The sequence below is a fragment of the Sus scrofa genome, chromosome 6 (genome assembly GCF_054392235.1).
Source record: "Sus scrofa isolate SSC_HxYL_T2T_F1_AM1 chromosome 6, Sscrofa_HxYL_maternal_Yorkshire_Landrace_v2.0, whole genome shotgun sequence".
NCBI lineage: Eukaryota > Metazoa > Chordata > Mammalia > Artiodactyla > Suidae > Sus > Sus scrofa.
In genome coordinates, this window is record NC_139388.1 from 49,944,499 (window position 1) to 49,961,468 (window position 16,970).

At 42.4% G+C, this 16,970-nt stretch overlaps 1 protein-coding gene across 7 annotated transcripts in view; it reads left to right on the forward strand.

The window, feature by feature from the left end:
• Positions 1–3,162: 3,162 nt before the first annotated feature.
• The window catches only part of ZFP82 (ZFP82 zinc finger protein), a 36,654-nt gene continuing 22,846 nt past the window's right edge, over positions 3,163–16,970 (forward strand). For 4 of the 7 annotated variants that reach the window (XM_021097170.2, XM_084960736.1, XM_084960740.1 and 1 more), the window contains exon 1: positions 8,800–8,928. The gene's annotated coding sequence lies outside the window, so the exon portion shown is untranslated. Of the gene's footprint in view, positions 3,268–8,799; positions 9,088–16,970 lie in introns of those variants that run through there. The other 3 variants (XM_084960738.1, XM_021097169.2, XM_084960737.1) reach the window with 3 other exon arrangements.

Consider the following 16,970-nt stretch of genomic DNA (forward strand, 5'->3'; position numbering starts at 1 on the left):
GGAATCCTCTATATGCCATGGGTGTGGCCCTAAAAATACAAAAAAAAAAAAAAAAAAAAAAAAAACCTAAAAAACAAAAAGCAAAAAGAAAGTTCATATCCTCATATCTATTTTCCAGCAGTCTTAGATTTACACTTCTCAGTAACTTATGAGATACATATATTATAAATGTATAGTTTATATTTGAAAAAAGACAACTGTTTATTCACTAGAATTAGATTTTTTTATCCAGATCCAATAAAAGTCTCATTGGAATTATATTTTGAATTATTAAATTTAGGTACAGAGTATCCCAAATGAGTGCACAATTGACTCAGTGGATAGTCTTTAATATATATGTATGTCTTGAAATTTCTTTGACAGCCTTCATCCTCCATACCCTCTAATACCTTTATAATGTACATATAATATCTACCCTTATACTTAAAATATGCTACTAATATCTGAAAGTCTAACATTTTATTAGGGTATTGATTATAAAGTGATAGATTCTTTTGACCTTTTATAATGTGCAGATAAAGGTATATACCCATCTCACCGTAATATTTTATTTTCTTGTCTGATTTCATGTTGTAGACCTGATGACAGTGGATTTTGAGCAGAACCTTTTCCTTTTTTTTTTTTAATCATATTTTCCCCATTCTTACAGATTGAAATGTTGAATTTTGAAGATAATTTCCCCTTCTTATTTTCATCCCTATTCTTGTTTGTGTTTCATAACAGAAATGATTTATTTCCTTGGTGAAATGTGTTAAAACACATAAATTACCTCCCTTTATTTGACTCTGAATCTCTGTTTCCTGGGGCAGGCTACAATGCTCCATGCTAGCATTGCAGACCCAGTCCTCTGCTTGCAAATGTCCCAGTATGCAGGGTAGGAATGAAATACTAGGACACACATTTTAACTCCAAATTCAGGCTGCCTTTTTCAATAAAGCATTACAAATAAAAATGGTATTTCTCAGTCAGTCAAGAAATCAAAAGTAGAGAGTTTTTGGTTTTTGTTTGTCTTTTTAGGGCTGCACCCACGGCATATGGGGGTTCCCAGGCTAGGGGGCAAATTGGAGCTGTAGCCGCTGGCCTACACCAGAGCCACAGCAACACCAGATGCGAGCCGTGTCTGCGACCTACACCACAGCTCTTGGCAATGCCGGATCCTTAACTCACCCATTGAGGCCAGGGATAGAACCCGCATCCTCATGGTTCCTAGTTGGATTTGTTAACCACTGAGCCATGATGGGAACTCCTGTTTTTGTCTTTTCTAGGGCCGTTCCCTTGGCATATGGAGGTTCCCAGGCTAGGGGTCGAATCAGAGCTGTAGCCACCGGCCTACACCAGAGCCACAGCAACACGGGATCCGAGCCGTATCTGAGACCTACACCACAGCTCACGGCAATGCTGGGTCCTTAACCCACTGAGCAAGGCCAGGGATCGAACCTGCAACCTCATGGTTCCTAGTCGGATTCATTAACCACTGCACCACGTCGGGAACGCTTTCTTTTCTGAGTTAGCACCTCATTTCTGAATTTTTCTGGCTCTAATTTGTATTGTCCTTACATAGTTTGTATAATTTCCTAAATGCAATATTAGTTCATTTTGAAATAGTAGGCTCCAACTTTGATCTTTTGTGGGCATTGCTTTATGATATACTTTCATTGTCTGTAAGGATGTTATTGTGTTGCTTATCTCTCTCTCTTTTATGAAAGAGTAACTTTTATGGAATTTGTCTGATACTTTTCTGCAACTTATTTTTATAGGGTAGTTTCCCTGAACCATTAATGCTTTTCTGCCTTTTAAGACATACTGTCAAAAAATTAACTGAATCTTTTCAGAATGACTCTGCATCAACAATATGAGTTCTGGAGTTCCCGTCGTGGCGCAGTGGTTAACGAATCCGACTAGGAACCATGAGGTTGCGGGTTTGGTCCCTGGCCTTGCTCAGTGGGTTAACGATCCGGCGTTGCCGTGAGCTGTGGTGTAGGTTGCAGACGCGGCTTGGATCCCTCGTTGCTGTGGCTCTGGTGTAGGCCTGTGGCTACAGCTCCAATTTGCCCCCTAGCCTGGGAACCTCCATATGCCGTGGGAGTGGCCCAAGAAATAGCAAAAAGACAAAAAAAAAAAAAAAAAAATGGAGTTCTGATCTGTGCTTTAATTCACTGAAAGTCTCAGAGGTTATTAAGGTAGAGGACTTCTTGCCCTTAAACTAGATCCTTTACCCTAGCACTCTTTCCATTCTGCTGAATTTTTCCCCGAACCATTTTATTTCATTTTTTTTTTTTGTCTTTTTTTTTTTTTTTTTTTGTCTTTTTGCCATTTCTTGGGCCGCTCCCGCGGCATATGGAGGTTCCCAGGCTAGGGGTCCAGTCGGAGCTGTAGCCACCGGCCTACGCCAGAGCCACAGCAACGCGGGATCCGAGTCGCGTCTGCAACCTACACCACAGCTCACGGCAACGCCGGATCATTAACCCACTGAGCAAGGCCAGGGACCAAACCCGCAACCTCATGGTTCCTAGTCGGATTCGTTAACCACTGCGCCACGACGGGAACTCCTATTTCATTTGTTTTAATTTTTATCTTTTTAGGGCCACACCCGTGGCACATGGAGGTTCGAAGGCTAGGGGTCCAATTGGAGCTGTAGCCACAGGCCTGCGCCACAGCCACAGCAACTTGGGATCGAGCCACACCTACAACACAGCTCATGGCAATGCTGGACCCTTTAACCCACTGAGCAAGGCCAGGGATAGAACCTGCATCTTCATGGATACTAGTCAGATTCGTTTCCATTGAGCCACAGTGGGAACTCCCAGAACCATTTTAGACAGAGGCTTCATTCAGGATTGTTTTTTTTTCAGTCTACAGAGCTCCTTCTTCTACAGGTTTCACATAGTGTTGACATGTGTTATATATGTATGCATTATACACACACATATATACACATACATATATATATTTATACATACATATGTGTGTATATGTGTGTGTGTTCATAGATGATAGATAGACAGACAGACAGATAGATAGATAGATAGATATAGTGGCTGTTTGAGATTTCCATGCTCAATAATTCCATTCTTTGCATTTTCTCCTCAGGGAGGAACTTTCTCCTGGAAAGGACTTGGGCCTGTCTACTTGGAGGCTTCTCACAGACAAGACTTCACCAGCCCCTTCAGTTCTCCCTTCGTGGACTTGTGCTCTTCTCCCAATGGTGTAGGCAAAGCTGTGTCCCATTTCAGCTGTTGTTCTCAGCTTAGCCCTCTGTGGTTTCCAGTGAGTATCTGTTTTAGTGTTCTCTGGTTTTCAGGTTATTTCAGACGCCCAATTACTTCACTTGGCTGCAACCTACAACACAGCTTATGGCAATGCCAGACCCTTAACCCACTGAGCAGGGCCAGGGATTGAACCCTAGTTTGTATCTCATGGATACTAGTCAGGTTCGTTACCACTGAGCCACAATGAGAACTCCCCAGATTGTCTTTTTTTTTTTTTTTTTTTTTTGTCTTTTTGCCATTTCTTGGATCACTCCTGTGGCATATGGAGGTTCCCAGGCTAGGGGTCCAATCGGAGCTGTAGCTGCCAGCCTATGCCAGAGCCACAGTAACGCAGGATCTGAGCTGTGTCTGCAACCTACACCACAGCTCACGGCAATGCTAGATCCTTAACCCACTGAGCAAGGCCAGGGATCGAACCTGCAACCTCATGGTTCCTAGTCGGATTAGTTAACCACTGAGCCATGACGGGAACTCCCAGATTGTCAATTTTGATAAGACATTTTCATCATAACTTCCTTTACTTCTTTAAGTATGGCTTTACTTAATTGTTTTTTTTTTTTTGACATTTATTATGGCTACTTTGATGTTTTTGTGTTACGTATAATATTGGACCTTATTAGTGATATTTTCTGTTGGTTGCTTTTTTTCCCCTGTGTTTGGGTCACACTTTCTGGTTTCTCTGTGTGCATCACAATTTTTTTGTTGGAAACCGAATATTTTAGGGGCTGAAGACTTCATCAAGATGTCATTGTAGGTGATTCCCTACTTCAACCCCTCTCACAAGAAGAGCAGTCAGAAACTATACAGAGGTAGGACATTATTGTGAAATTCCCAGAACCCAGGGTTGAAGTTGAAGCACCCTGCTTGCCTGCAAAGAACCACCTTAGAAGGGTAAAAAGAGTGCCTCCCTTTTGACCACATTGCCCCTGCCCCAGGCCAGCACAGCATTATACCAAGAAGCACTCCCACCAGGCCTACAGTTCCTCCAGTGGGAAAAAGAGAACCCTGAGTGGACATCCGGCTTCCTCAGCATCGTAGGACACTTCCTGGGAAATCCACCAGGTCTTACCTCTTGGGATTCGCTGGGTGAGTCTGTGGAGTTCCACCACAAGGGATTAGGTAGAGGTGCAGAAGAAAGGCAGACAAAGAAGCAACGAGCATTTAGATCTTCACAGACTATGTTTCTGCTTACAGCCAGTACCTGAGCAGAGATCCCAGCCAGTAGTTTGCCCACCTGCAAAACTGAGCCAGTGGTCTCATGGCCAGGGAGCTTGGTTGGCAGTTCTGCCTGATTTGGATCCCCAGCCAGTAGGCTGTGCCGGCCCATTCTCAGGCAAGGGAGGAAATTCACGGCCCTGCCCAACTACTCAGCATAACTACCAGTCTCACCCCACCAGGAAGCCTGGCCACAGACACCGAGGACCCATGGAGCACATTCTTTGACCTATCCAGGCAGGGCTGCAAATTAACAGTACCACCCAACTGCTGAGCATAATGTCTAGCCCTGCCCCTTTAGGAAGCATAGCCACAGACACCTGGCAGCCACAGAGCACATCTTACAGCCTACCTGGGCAGAGGAGCAAATTTGTAGCTCCACCCAAGATCTGAGCATGGCACCTAGTCTCATCCCTCTGGGGAGTGTGGCTTTGGATGCTTGGCAGCTGTGGAGAACATCCTATGCCTCGCTGAGTCAGAAGCCAAGCTAACTGCCCTGCCAATCTCTTGAGCGTAACCTCTGGCCATGCATAACCAGGGAGCCTGATCAATGACCCTGGGCAGCCTTTGAGACCAGCCTACGGTACTGCCCAACCACAGAGCCTAGTGTACAACTAACTCCACCCAGCAGCAGAGCCTGCCCAATTACTGAAAACAGCCTGCAGCCTCCCCTAGGCAGGATGCTCAGCCAGTGACACCACTCAATTGCAGAGCACAGACTGTGGCCCCACTTAGTTAAGGAGCTTGGACAGTAACCCAGCCTGGAGCACAGTTTCTAGTCCCATTCAACTGTGGGGTACAGCAGGAATCCCTGCCTGACCAGAGGGCCTGACCAATGACTTTGTCTGGTAGTAGAGCACAGCCAATGGTGTGCCCAATCTCAAAGCCCAGCCTGCAGCCCCACCCAACTTTGGGGCACAACCTGCAGTCCCTGCTGATTGCAGAGTATAGACTGAGGCCCCATCCTACCATGAAACCCGGCTGGCCTATGGCCCTACCTGAACAGCAGCATCTAGTCAGGAAGCACAGCCTGAGGCCCACCCAACCAAGATCAATTTGCAGGGCACAGCCTGCAACTCTGCCCAATCACAGAATCCAACCAGTGGCACTGCCCTGAAAGGGATCACAGCCTGCTATCCCATGTGACCAGAAGTGATTGCAGAACCCAGTTAGTTGTCCCACCCAAGAGTAGCCACCAGCCCTACCAGATAAGGGAGCACACCCAGCAGGCCCACTTAAATGCAAAGCCCGATAAATTTGTTATAGTTTTACCCCAGCAATGGCTAGCTGTCATGCCATGAAGCTATATTTGTTTTAATGACGTCACTGCCTTACCCAATTGCAAGTGCTACCTGATAGGGAAGGAGACAATAGAAATGAACTTGAACTTAAAGGAAAGCACCATACTATACAAAATCCTCATCAAAATCAAATATTGTAAATGTATTTGAAGCAGATTTCACCATCATGTAAAACAAACTTCTTAGCTAGCATTCGTCTATAAAGAGGAGCTTTCCTTTTTGATTATTTTTTCTATTATTTGTATTTAATTAATCATAATTAATTACAGACTTTATTGATGGTACAGGAAAATAATGATTTCAAGTAGGTTTTGCTTTGTTTTTGAGGGCCTCATCTATGGCATATGGCTAGGGGTTGAATTGGAGATAGAGCTGCCGGCCCACAACACAGCCACAGCAACTCGGAATCCAAGCCATGTTAGCAACCTACACCACAGCTCACAGCAATGCCAGATCCCCAACCCACTGAGCGAGGCCAGGGATTGAGCCTGTATCCTCACTGATACTAGTTATATTCGTTTCCACTATGCCACAACAGGAACTCTGATTTCAAGTAGTTTTTAAACACTCTAATTGTATAATTAAGAGGGATATACTCTAAAACAGGAGCTGGCAAACTTTCTCTGTAAGAGATCAGACAGTAAATACAGTCTATTCTTATTATTTGCAAATTCCATATTTGTGAACTTACCTACTCGTTAAAATTCATTTGTAACCCCAGAGTCCCATGTCCTCAGCTTCAGTCAAATAAGGGAACCTCTGCCCTCGTTTCAGTTCTTATACTGTAAACAAGTATCCTTTTTACAGGCTGATTAGTATCACCTTTTTCTCCTCATTTTTGTGCTTTTTATTGGTGACTTTGCTGTTTAAAATGGTCCCCAAATCTATGCAGAAGTGCTGGCTAGTGTTCCTAAGGGCAGGATGGCTGTGATGTGCCTTACAGAGAAAACATGTGTTAGATAAACTTCATTCACCAATGTTATAGTGCTGTTGGCTTTGAGCTCAGTAAATCAACAATATATAAGTGTCTGACAGAATGCATGAAACAATGTTATGTATTGATTGGTTGAGGAAAAATGTTGTGACTAGATGCTTATAGGAAACTAACACTGTATTTCTGCTAGGAGCAACAGGTTACTGATTCATTGTTTGCAACAGCTTTATAAAATTGACAGTATTTTAAGCTATAGGCCATTCAGCCTATCTACTCAATTCTGGGAGTTCCTTTGTGGTCTAGTGGTTAGATCTGGCAATTTTACTGTGGTTTGGGTTCAATCCCTGGTCTGGGAACTGAGATCTCACATCAAGCTGCTGCACACCACAGCCAAAAAACAAAACAAAACAAAAAAAAACAGAAAAAGGAATTCCCATTGTGGCTCAGTGGTAATGAACCCAACTAGTATGCATAAGGATACAGGTTTGATCCCTGGCCTGGCTCAGTGGGTTAAGGATCCAGTGTTGCTGTGAACTATGGTATGCAGGTTGCAGATGAGGCTCGGATGTTGAGTTGCTGTGGCTGTGGCATAAACAGGAAGCTGCAGCTCCAATAAACTTCCATATGCCACAGATGTGGCCCCAAAAGCAAAGCAAAGCAAAACAAAACAAAAAAACTCCTACTCAAGTCTGCCCTTGTATTTCAAATGCAGTCATAGACAATACATAAAGGAGCATGGCTACGTTCCAATAAAACTTTATTTAAGGACATTAAAATCTGAAATAAATAAAATCACAAAATCTTCTTCTTCTTCTTCTTATTGTTTTTAAAACAAAGAGAAATACACCATATACACTTACTAGCTATACAACGGGTGTCAGGCCAGATTTGGCCTGCAAGCTTAGTTTGTCAACCTCTGCTTTAAAAGAACTACAATCTAAAATTCTCTTTACTAGCTTTATTGTTACTAATGATATTGGTACTGCAGTTTTAAACTACTTTATGGAAATTCTAGGCTACTGCATATAAATATGTTAATACTACTAGGAACTAGGATTTCTGTTAGAGACAAGAAGCAGAAATACAAAAGGTAAGAATAAAACCCTGTAATGTTAAATTTGACTTAGTAATGTCAGTAGGAACACATGCTTTGAGTCTTAAGTTTCTTAACCTTTAACAGAGGGAAAAGAGTGTCTGATCTAGAATCCAAGATATCTAACTTCCTAATCCTGGAATTTCCTTTGAAAACTTATTTTTAAAGCATTGCTTATTTGCATGCTTCTCCATAATAAACCTGTGATTAAATGTAAAATAAATATTTAATTTTTCAGAAAAATCTGTTTTTTCACTAAATCCTTCAGTAAAGCTGACGCTCCTTGAAAAGGCAACATTCCTTTCCCTGTTTCAGAGTTGAGGAGAGTGAGGCTCTGGGTTTTACATCCCGACAGCCAACTCCACATAGTCCTGCCGGAACACACCAGAAGCACACACACTCACCACACAATCAGACATGTTTCCCAGACACATACTGAGTGACTCACATGCACGGCCTGCAGGGAAGGCCCAAGGAAAAGAAATCTATCACAGAAATGTTCAGTCAATTCCAGCCACGTTCACAGAAACGCAACCTCATGCACCCACAGTCAATCCCATCATCTCACAGGCCCCCATAACATTTTCAGTCCTACACAGCAAGATACAATTCCAATCATAAAATTTTCATAAACCGCACTCCAATCCCCATCGCATCATCTCAAACACAACCAGCCACATTCAATGACACAAAAAATCGCACCCAGAAGCACTCCAAAGACAGATACACAAGTGCTGTCCCTGATAACAAACATCCCCCGCTGGCCCCACGGAGAACCCTATTTATATACACACATCCCGGTGAAAGGAGGACGTCTTTCTTCCCCGTCCAGCTCCAGGCCCTGTCGCGACTTCTTCAGGACAAAGAGCCAAGGACCCCGCCCCTATTGCGATCCAACTGGATCTCCAGGTCACTCCACGCAGGTCACGCTACGAGGAGTCCTCACTGGTGCCTCGCCTCCTGGGGCGTGGCCGCGCCTGCGCACTCAGTACGTGCCGCCCGAACTCCCAACAACCTCCGCGCGCGGCCCGTTAGGCTCCTGGGCTGTGGACTTACCTGGGTTGCCGCGCCCTCCCTCCCACTGGGCATCACTGAGAGACGGGTTCCGCTCCCCAGGTGAGCAGCCCTGGCTCGGAGCGTTTGTTTCAGCCATTGGTAGGAGCGGCGTTGCAGCCCGAGGATGAGGAGAGGGAAAGGAAGCGCTCCAGCACCACCGAGCGTTGGGAGCCCGGTACCTCAGCCCTTAGTGTGCTTGAGAACAGCGGTGGTGTAACGGTATGGTGTGGCTGTGGGTGTGACTGGACCGGGGTGTGACATCCGGACTGTGCGCGGTTGTGACGCTGGAACTAGTGGGTGATGGCGTTCGTGCGGCCGAATTGGGTGCAGAGCCTCTTGTGTGACCGAAGGTTGCCGTGCACTGAGTGACTCCGACCCTAGCGTCACTGCTGAATCGTCAGCCCGACACTGAGAAATGGCCCCCAATTAGATACCTGAGAGCCAGAGAAAAGACCCCCAGCGAAAAGGTTCAAACCCGTCTTGGGATAGGCATGTTAGAACGAAACTTGCGCTCCAGGCTGGGTCCTGGGGGTGTTCCCCCAGCAATACATCCTCGGGCGCGCGCGGACCCACACGCACGTATTCACGTGCGACTCTAGTCCCGCCCCTCCATGCCCCCTACCTTTTCTTTAATGCTGGAAAGGGTCAATACTTTTCATTTGACTTAACTCTGGATACGTGTGGGTGGTGGATGGGTGGGAACAGGTGTAGTTGTGGCGTGCACTAATGTAGCCAGGGTGGGCTGGGCTTCAAAGAAAGACTTACATTGTTTTAAGATTCTCTTCTTTCTTAGTCCTGTCAGACTAAGAAAAGGGCTCTGAGGAGGAGGAACGAATTGAATTGCTGTTTCCCACTTAAAAATCAAAGTCAAGACGAATGCCTATTAACTCTTGTTCTGTGAAATGCATTCTTATTTTTGAGGACGTGGGCATATTTGCTTCTTCCTGGTACGACCTGTCTATTAACTTGATATTTAGTTCCTCTCCATAGTGCCAATATGCATATGTCCATGTGGCAAATATTTCCCCTTACTTTGAGAACTTTCTTTTTATAACTGTGTGTAAAGCTCTTGGAACAGTGTCTGATACTTCATAGTACGTAATAAACATTAGCCATGTGTTGTTAAGTGGTAATTTGGAGCAATTCTCCATTGGCTTCCAGGAAAAATGAAAACATCAGGCCACTTGTGTGGGACATTTCATAGTTTTAAAAAATGAAGTGTTCCAGATTTACCACTGTGGCACAGCAGGCTAAGGATCCAAGAACCAGCATTGTCACTGGTGACTGAGATTCCATCCCCCACCTCTCGCAGCTGGCTTGGATTCATCCCTGGCCCAGGAACTTCCATAAGCTTCAGGTGTGGCCAAAAAAGTACTCAAATGGTCTGGAACAGGAATTCTTGTTGTTGTTTCTTTTCCTTTTTTTTTTTTTTTTTAACCACACCTGCAGTATGGGAAATTCCCAAGCCCCTGCAGTGAGGACAACACCAAATCCTTAATCCGCTGTGTCACAAGAAAACTCCCTGAAACAAGAATTCTTTTCTTTTCTTTTTTTATTACTCAAATGAATTTGTCACATCTGTAGTTGTATAATGATCATAACAATCTGATTTCACAGGATTTCCATCCCATAACCCAAGCACAGGCCCCCACCCCCCAAACTCTCTCCTCCAGAGACCATAAGTTTTTAATGTCTGTGAGTCAGCATCTGTTCTGCAAAGAAGTTCAGTCTGTCCTTTTTTCAGATTTCACATGTCAGTGAAAGCATTTGATGTTGGTGTCCCATTGATGGCTGACTTCACTTAGCATGATAATTTCTAGGTCCATCCATGTTGCTAAAAATGCCAGTATTTCATTCCTTTTAATGACTGAGTAATATTCCATTGTGTATATGTACCACATCTTCTGGATCCACTCCTCTGTCAGTGGACATTGAGGTTGTTTCCATGTCTTGGCTATTGTAAAGAGTGCTGCAATGAACATCGGAGTACATGTGTCTTTTCGAGTCGTGGTTTTCTCTGGATAGATGCCCAGGAGTGGGATTGCTGGATCAAATGGTAGTTCTATGTTTAGTTTTCTGAGGAATCTCCATACTGCTTTGCACAGTGGTTGCACCAATTGACAATCCCACCAACAGTGTACTAGGGTTCCTTTTTCTCCACACCCTCTCCAGCACTTCTTGTTTGTAGACTTTTGGATGATGGCCATTCTGGCTGGTGTAAGGTGGTACCTCAGACTGGTTTTGATTTGCATTTCTCTAATACTGAGTGATATTGAACATCTTTTCATGTGTTTTTTGGCCATCTGTATGTCTTCTTTGGAGCACTGTCTGTTTAGATCTTCTGCCCATTTTTTGATGGGGTTGTTTGTTTTTTTGGTATGGAGCTGCAGGAGGTGTTTATAAATTTTGGAGATGAATCCCTTGTCAGTGGATTCACTTGCAAAGATTTTCTCCCCTTCTGTGGATTGTCTTTTCATTTTGTTTAGGGTTTCCTTTGCTGTGCAGAAACTCTGAAGTTTGATTAGGTCCCATTTGTTTATTTTTGTTTTTATTGTCAATACTCTCAGAGGTGGATCTGAGAAGATGTTGCTGTTGTTTATGTCAGAGAGTGTTTGGCCTATGTTTTCCTCTAAGAGTTTTATAGTGTCTGGTCTTATATCTAGGTCTTTCATCCATTTGGAGTTTCTTTTTGTGTATGGTGTTAGGGAGTGTTCTAATTTCATTCTTTTCCATGTGGCTGTCCAGTTTTCCCAGCACCACTTATTGAACAAGCTGTTCTTTCTCCATTGTATTATCCTTGCCTCCTTTGTCAGATTAGCTGGCTGTGGGTGCATGGGGAAACAGGAATTCTTAACTAGTGGTAATTTAAATCCATTTGGGACTTTCGGGGTGCCAGAAACTCCTTGACATTGTATGTAAAATTATAGAGATTTATTAATATGCCATTTTTCTCTGAAGGAAGTTCATAATTTAATGAGATTATCAAACATGAACCCCCCAAAATTTCGGATACACTGGACTAGAATCAAAGAGCTTAATATTTGAGAATTTTCATTGAAATAAGAGCTATATAAAATTAGTATTGAAGAGTTCCCATAGTGGTTCAGGGGTAAAGAACCCGACTAGTATCCATGAAAATGCAGGTTTGATCTCTGACTCCTTTCAGTGGGTTTAGGATCCAGCATTGCTGTGAGCTGTGGTGTAGGTTGGCAGCTACAGCTCTGGTTGGACCCCTAGCCTGGGAACTTCCATATATCAAACGGATGCAGCCCTAAAAAAAAAAAACTAACAATAGGAAATTATTAAATGAATCACATTCCATACATGTGATGCAGTTTTGTGCTATTGATACTGTGTAACTCAAAAGAAGGAAAAAAAAGTAAAATAATCAATTTTAATCAATAGTTATAGTTTTGAACAAGATGACCCAAGACATTTTTAGTTATGTGTGAATCCCTTTGAATAAACTAGGGTTTTCTTTGTGTGTGGCATTTTACAAGGATTACATCTACTGTGAAATTTTATTCAGTGTAGAAAGGCAGAGATAAAGCATCTGTTGTATACCAAATACTGTTCTTTCTGCTCTGGTATACTCTATACATTTGAGAATATTGCTTACCTTCATTGTGTTCAGTTACAGGAGAAAGATTGTGAAGATAGCTCATTTTTTGATGAAGAACTGTTCTTTATTTCTTCCATACTATTTTTTTTTTCTTTTTTACAGCTGCACCTGCAGCAGGGTTTAATTGGAGCTGCAGCTGCTGGCCTATGCCACAGCCACAGCTAAGCCAGATCCTTAACCCACTGAGTGAGGCCATGGATAGAACCCGCATCCTCACTGAGGGGTTCTTAACCTGCTGAGCCACAATGGAAACTCCTGATTTTTTTTTTAATGTGAAACCCCCTCATGTCACAGGCCTATGATTCCTATTTCTCTTAATAACTGGTAGGTATTCCCTCTCCCAGATATTTTATTTGTAGGGAAGTAGTAGTTTAGTTTATCTTTCTGATGATAGAATTAATGCAGGTTTACTGTAAAATGAAAAAAAAAAAATACAGGGACCTAAGGAAGTTTTAAGAAGAAAATTTTAAATGCCCTTAGTCCCATCATCCAGAGTTAATGAATATTATGATTTTGATGCTTGTTTTCTAAATATTTTCTTTGAACTTTCCAACACTATGAAAAAGGAATCCAGAGCAGTCATAAGATTATATTGCCATGCCTATTACAGAGTAAGGGGAGTGCAGTGGTTCCTCCGCTCATTTAAAAAACTTTTCAAGGAGTTCCCGTCGTGGCGCAGTGGTTAACGAATCCAACTAGGAACCATGAGGTTGCGGGTTCGGTCCCTGCCCTTGCTCAGTGGGTTAAGGATCCGGCGTTGCCGTGAGCTGTGGTGTAGGTAGCAGACGCAGCTCGGATCCCGCGTTGCTGTAGGCCGGTGGCTACAGCTCCGATTCAACCCCTATCCTGGGAACCTTCCCCTATGCCGCGGAAGCGGCCCAAGAGATAGCAACAACAACAACAACAAAAGACAAAAAAAAAAAAAAAAACTTTTCAAGAAGTTCTTGCTGTGGTGCAGGGCAGTTTGTCTCTGTGGTGGTGGCAGTCTCTGGTGGGGTGCAATGGGCTAAGGATCCAGCATTGCCACAGCTGCAGTGCAGGTTGCAGATGCAGTTTGGATTCAGTCTCTGGGCAGGGAAATTCCATATGCTGCTGATGCTGCCAAAAGAAAAACATTTCAAGAATTTACACTTTTTAGGATTAAGGACACATTGCTTTTTGTTAATATTATTATATAAGAAAAATTACATTCTCAACCCTAGTTCTAAAAGCAGTTGAAAACCTCAAAAAACTTACTATAAGAAAAAAAAGAAAGGCATTCTAGTATTAAAATTATTAAAGAGGAGTTCCTGTCATGGCTCAGAGATAACAAACCTGACTACTATCCATGAGGATGCAGGTTTAATCCCTGGCCTCGCTAAGAGTTAAGAATCTGGCGTTGCTGTGAGCTGTGGCATAGGTTTGTGTATCTTTTTTAATTATAATTTTGAATTATAATTTTGAATTATAATTTTGTCAGTATATATGCCCAGAAGTGGGCTTGCTGGATCATATGGTAGTTCTATATTTAGTTTTCTGAGGAACCTCCATACTGTTTTCCATATTCCAATTTACATTCCCACCAACAGTGTAGGAAGGTTCCCTTTTCTCCATACCCTTTCCAGCATTTGTTATTTGTATCTTATTAGTGATATTCTAACTGGTGTGAGGTGGTACCTCATTGTGGTTTTGAGGCATTTCTCCAATATTGGCATATCTCCAATAATTAGTGATGTTCAGCATCTTCTCATGTGCCTACCGGCCATCAATATGTCTTCTTTGGAAAAATGTCTCCTTAGGTCTTCTGTCCATTTTTTTATTGGGTTGCTTGTTTTTTGGTTGTTGAGTTGTCTGTGTTGTTTGTACATTGTGGAGATTAGGTCCTTGTTGAATTTGCAACTGTTTTCTTTCATTCCGTAGGTTGTCTTTTTAAGTTTTTTTTGTTTTTTTGTTTTTGTGGTTTCCTTTGCTGTGCAAAAGCTTGTAGGTTTGATTAGGTCCCATTTGTTTATTTTTTGCTTTTATTTCCCTTGCCTTGGGAGATTTATCTAAGAAAATATTTACATGCTTGATGTCAGGGAATGTTTTGCCCATGTTCTCTTCTAGGAATTTTGCTTAATTCTTTAAGCTATTTTGAGTTTATTTTTGTGCAAGGCATGAGGGTGTGTTCTAGTTTCATTGATTTACCTGCAGCTGTCCAGTTTTCCCAGCACCACTTGCTGAAGAGACTGTCTTTTTTCTATTTTATATTCTTTGTTGAAGATTAATGGACCATAGGTGTCTGGATTTATTTCTGGGCTCTCTATACTATTGCATTGATCTGCATGTCTGTTTTTGTACCAGGACCATACTCTCTTAATGACTGTAGCTTCACAATATTTTCTGAAGTCTGAGAGAGTTATGCCTCCTGCTTTGTTTTGTTTTCCTCAGGATTGCTTTTGTGTGATTACATACAAATTTTTGGATTATCTTTTCTAGTTCTGTTGAAAATGTCATGGGTAATTTGATAGGAATCACATTAAATCTGTAGATTGCTCTGGGTAGTACAGCCATTTTAACAATATTAATTTTTCCAAACCAGGATCATGGGATATCTTTCCATTTCTTTGAATCCACTTTAATTTCTGTGATTAATGTCTTAAAGTTCTCTGACGAGGCCTGCTTGTCAACCCAGGTCCCCAAGTCAGTGGTGCCGCAGAAATAATAAGAAAGAGACACAGAAATAGAGTGGGGATCGGGGGCTACTGCCTTGAAGAGGCAATAGCAACCCTCTGAGCCAACTCAAAGTTTTTATTTTACTATTTTCTACTTCCTTGTAGTGCAGGGGATATATCGGTATTTTACTCCAAATAGATTGGAAGCAAGATATGCTAGGACAGGCATTCCTAAGCACAGAAAGTAGTCATTAATGTTTTGGCCCTCCCAGGCCATAATTTGTTGTTTGCTTCAAGCCATCTATGGCCTTGCCCATAAATCCCCCAAGGCTCCAGTCCTGAGAATGTCAGAGCTGATGGTTTTCCATCAGCAACATCAGGGCTTCAGCAATCTTGTTTTCCAGATGCCATTCTTTGATGATGTTCTCATTCATTTGCCTCAAGGGTCATGAGAGAGTCAGGAGACCTTGTATAGACTGACCTCTACAACCACTCTATGGAGCCAGTCTTTTCTTTCCATTCTTTCTCAGTCGCATATTCCTGCCTACAACAGTTCTCAGTGTATGAATCTTTTACCTCCTTGGTCGTGTTTGTTCCTATGTTTTTTTGGGGAGGGGGGTATGATTTTAAAAGGTATTACTTTTTATTATTGTTTTTCTAATATTTTATTGTTAGTATATAGAAATGCAACCAATTTCTGAATGTTAACCTGGATCCTTCTTCTTTGCTGAATTCATTTATCAGTTCGATTAGTTTCTGTGTGGAGTCCTTAGGGTTTTCTATATGTAGTATTAAGTCATCTGCATATAGTGACAATTTTACCTCTTCCATTCCAATTTGAATACGTTTTATTTCTTTCTCTTGTTGGATTTCCAATACTGTGTTGAATAAAAGTGGTGAGAGTTGGCATCCTTGTCCTGTTTGAGATTGTAATGGGAAGCTGTGGCAACGCCAGATTCTTAACCACTGAATGAGGCCAAGGATTGAACCCACATCTTTACAGAGACACTATCGGGTCCTTAACCCACTGAGCCACAACATGAACTCCAATTCTTGTGAACTTGGGATGAATCCCACTTGGTTGTGGTGTATGATCTTTTTTATGTATTGTTAGGTTGGGTTGGCTAAAATTTTGTTGAGAATTTGCATCCACATTCATCAAAGATATTGGCCTATAATTTTATAGTATCTTTGTTTCGGTATTATGGTGATGGTGGCTTCATAGATGTCTTTGGGAGTGTTCCTTCTTCAGTCTTTCAGAAGCGTTTAAGAGGGATGGGTATAAATTCTTTCTGTGTTTGGTAGAATTTGCTTGTGAAGCCATCTGGTCTTGGACTTTTGTTTGTAAGGAGTTTTGGTTTTTGGTTTTTTGGGTGTTTTTTTTGTTTGTTTGTTTGTTTTGCTTTTCATGGCCACACCTGTGACATGTGGAGTTCCTAGGCTAGGGATCAAATTGGAGCTACAGCTGCCAGCCTATGCCACAGCCAGCAATGCAGGATCTGAGCTATGTCTGTGACCTATACCACAGCACACAGCAAAGCTGGATCCTTAACCCACTGAGTGGGGCCAGGGATCAAATCCACATCCTGATGTATACCTGTTGCGTTAATTTCCACTGAGCCACAACAGGAACTCCAGGAGTTTTTTTTTTTAATTGAGATAGTTAATTTCATTCCTAGTGATTGGTCTGTTCAAATTATCTCTTTCTTCTTGATTCAGTTTAGGTGGGCTGTATGTTTCTAGAAAGTTGTCCATTTCTTCTAGGTTGTCAAATTTGCTGGCATATGATTGTCATTGTATTCTCTCTCTCTTTTTTTTTTTTTTTGATTTCTGCAGTATCAGTTGAG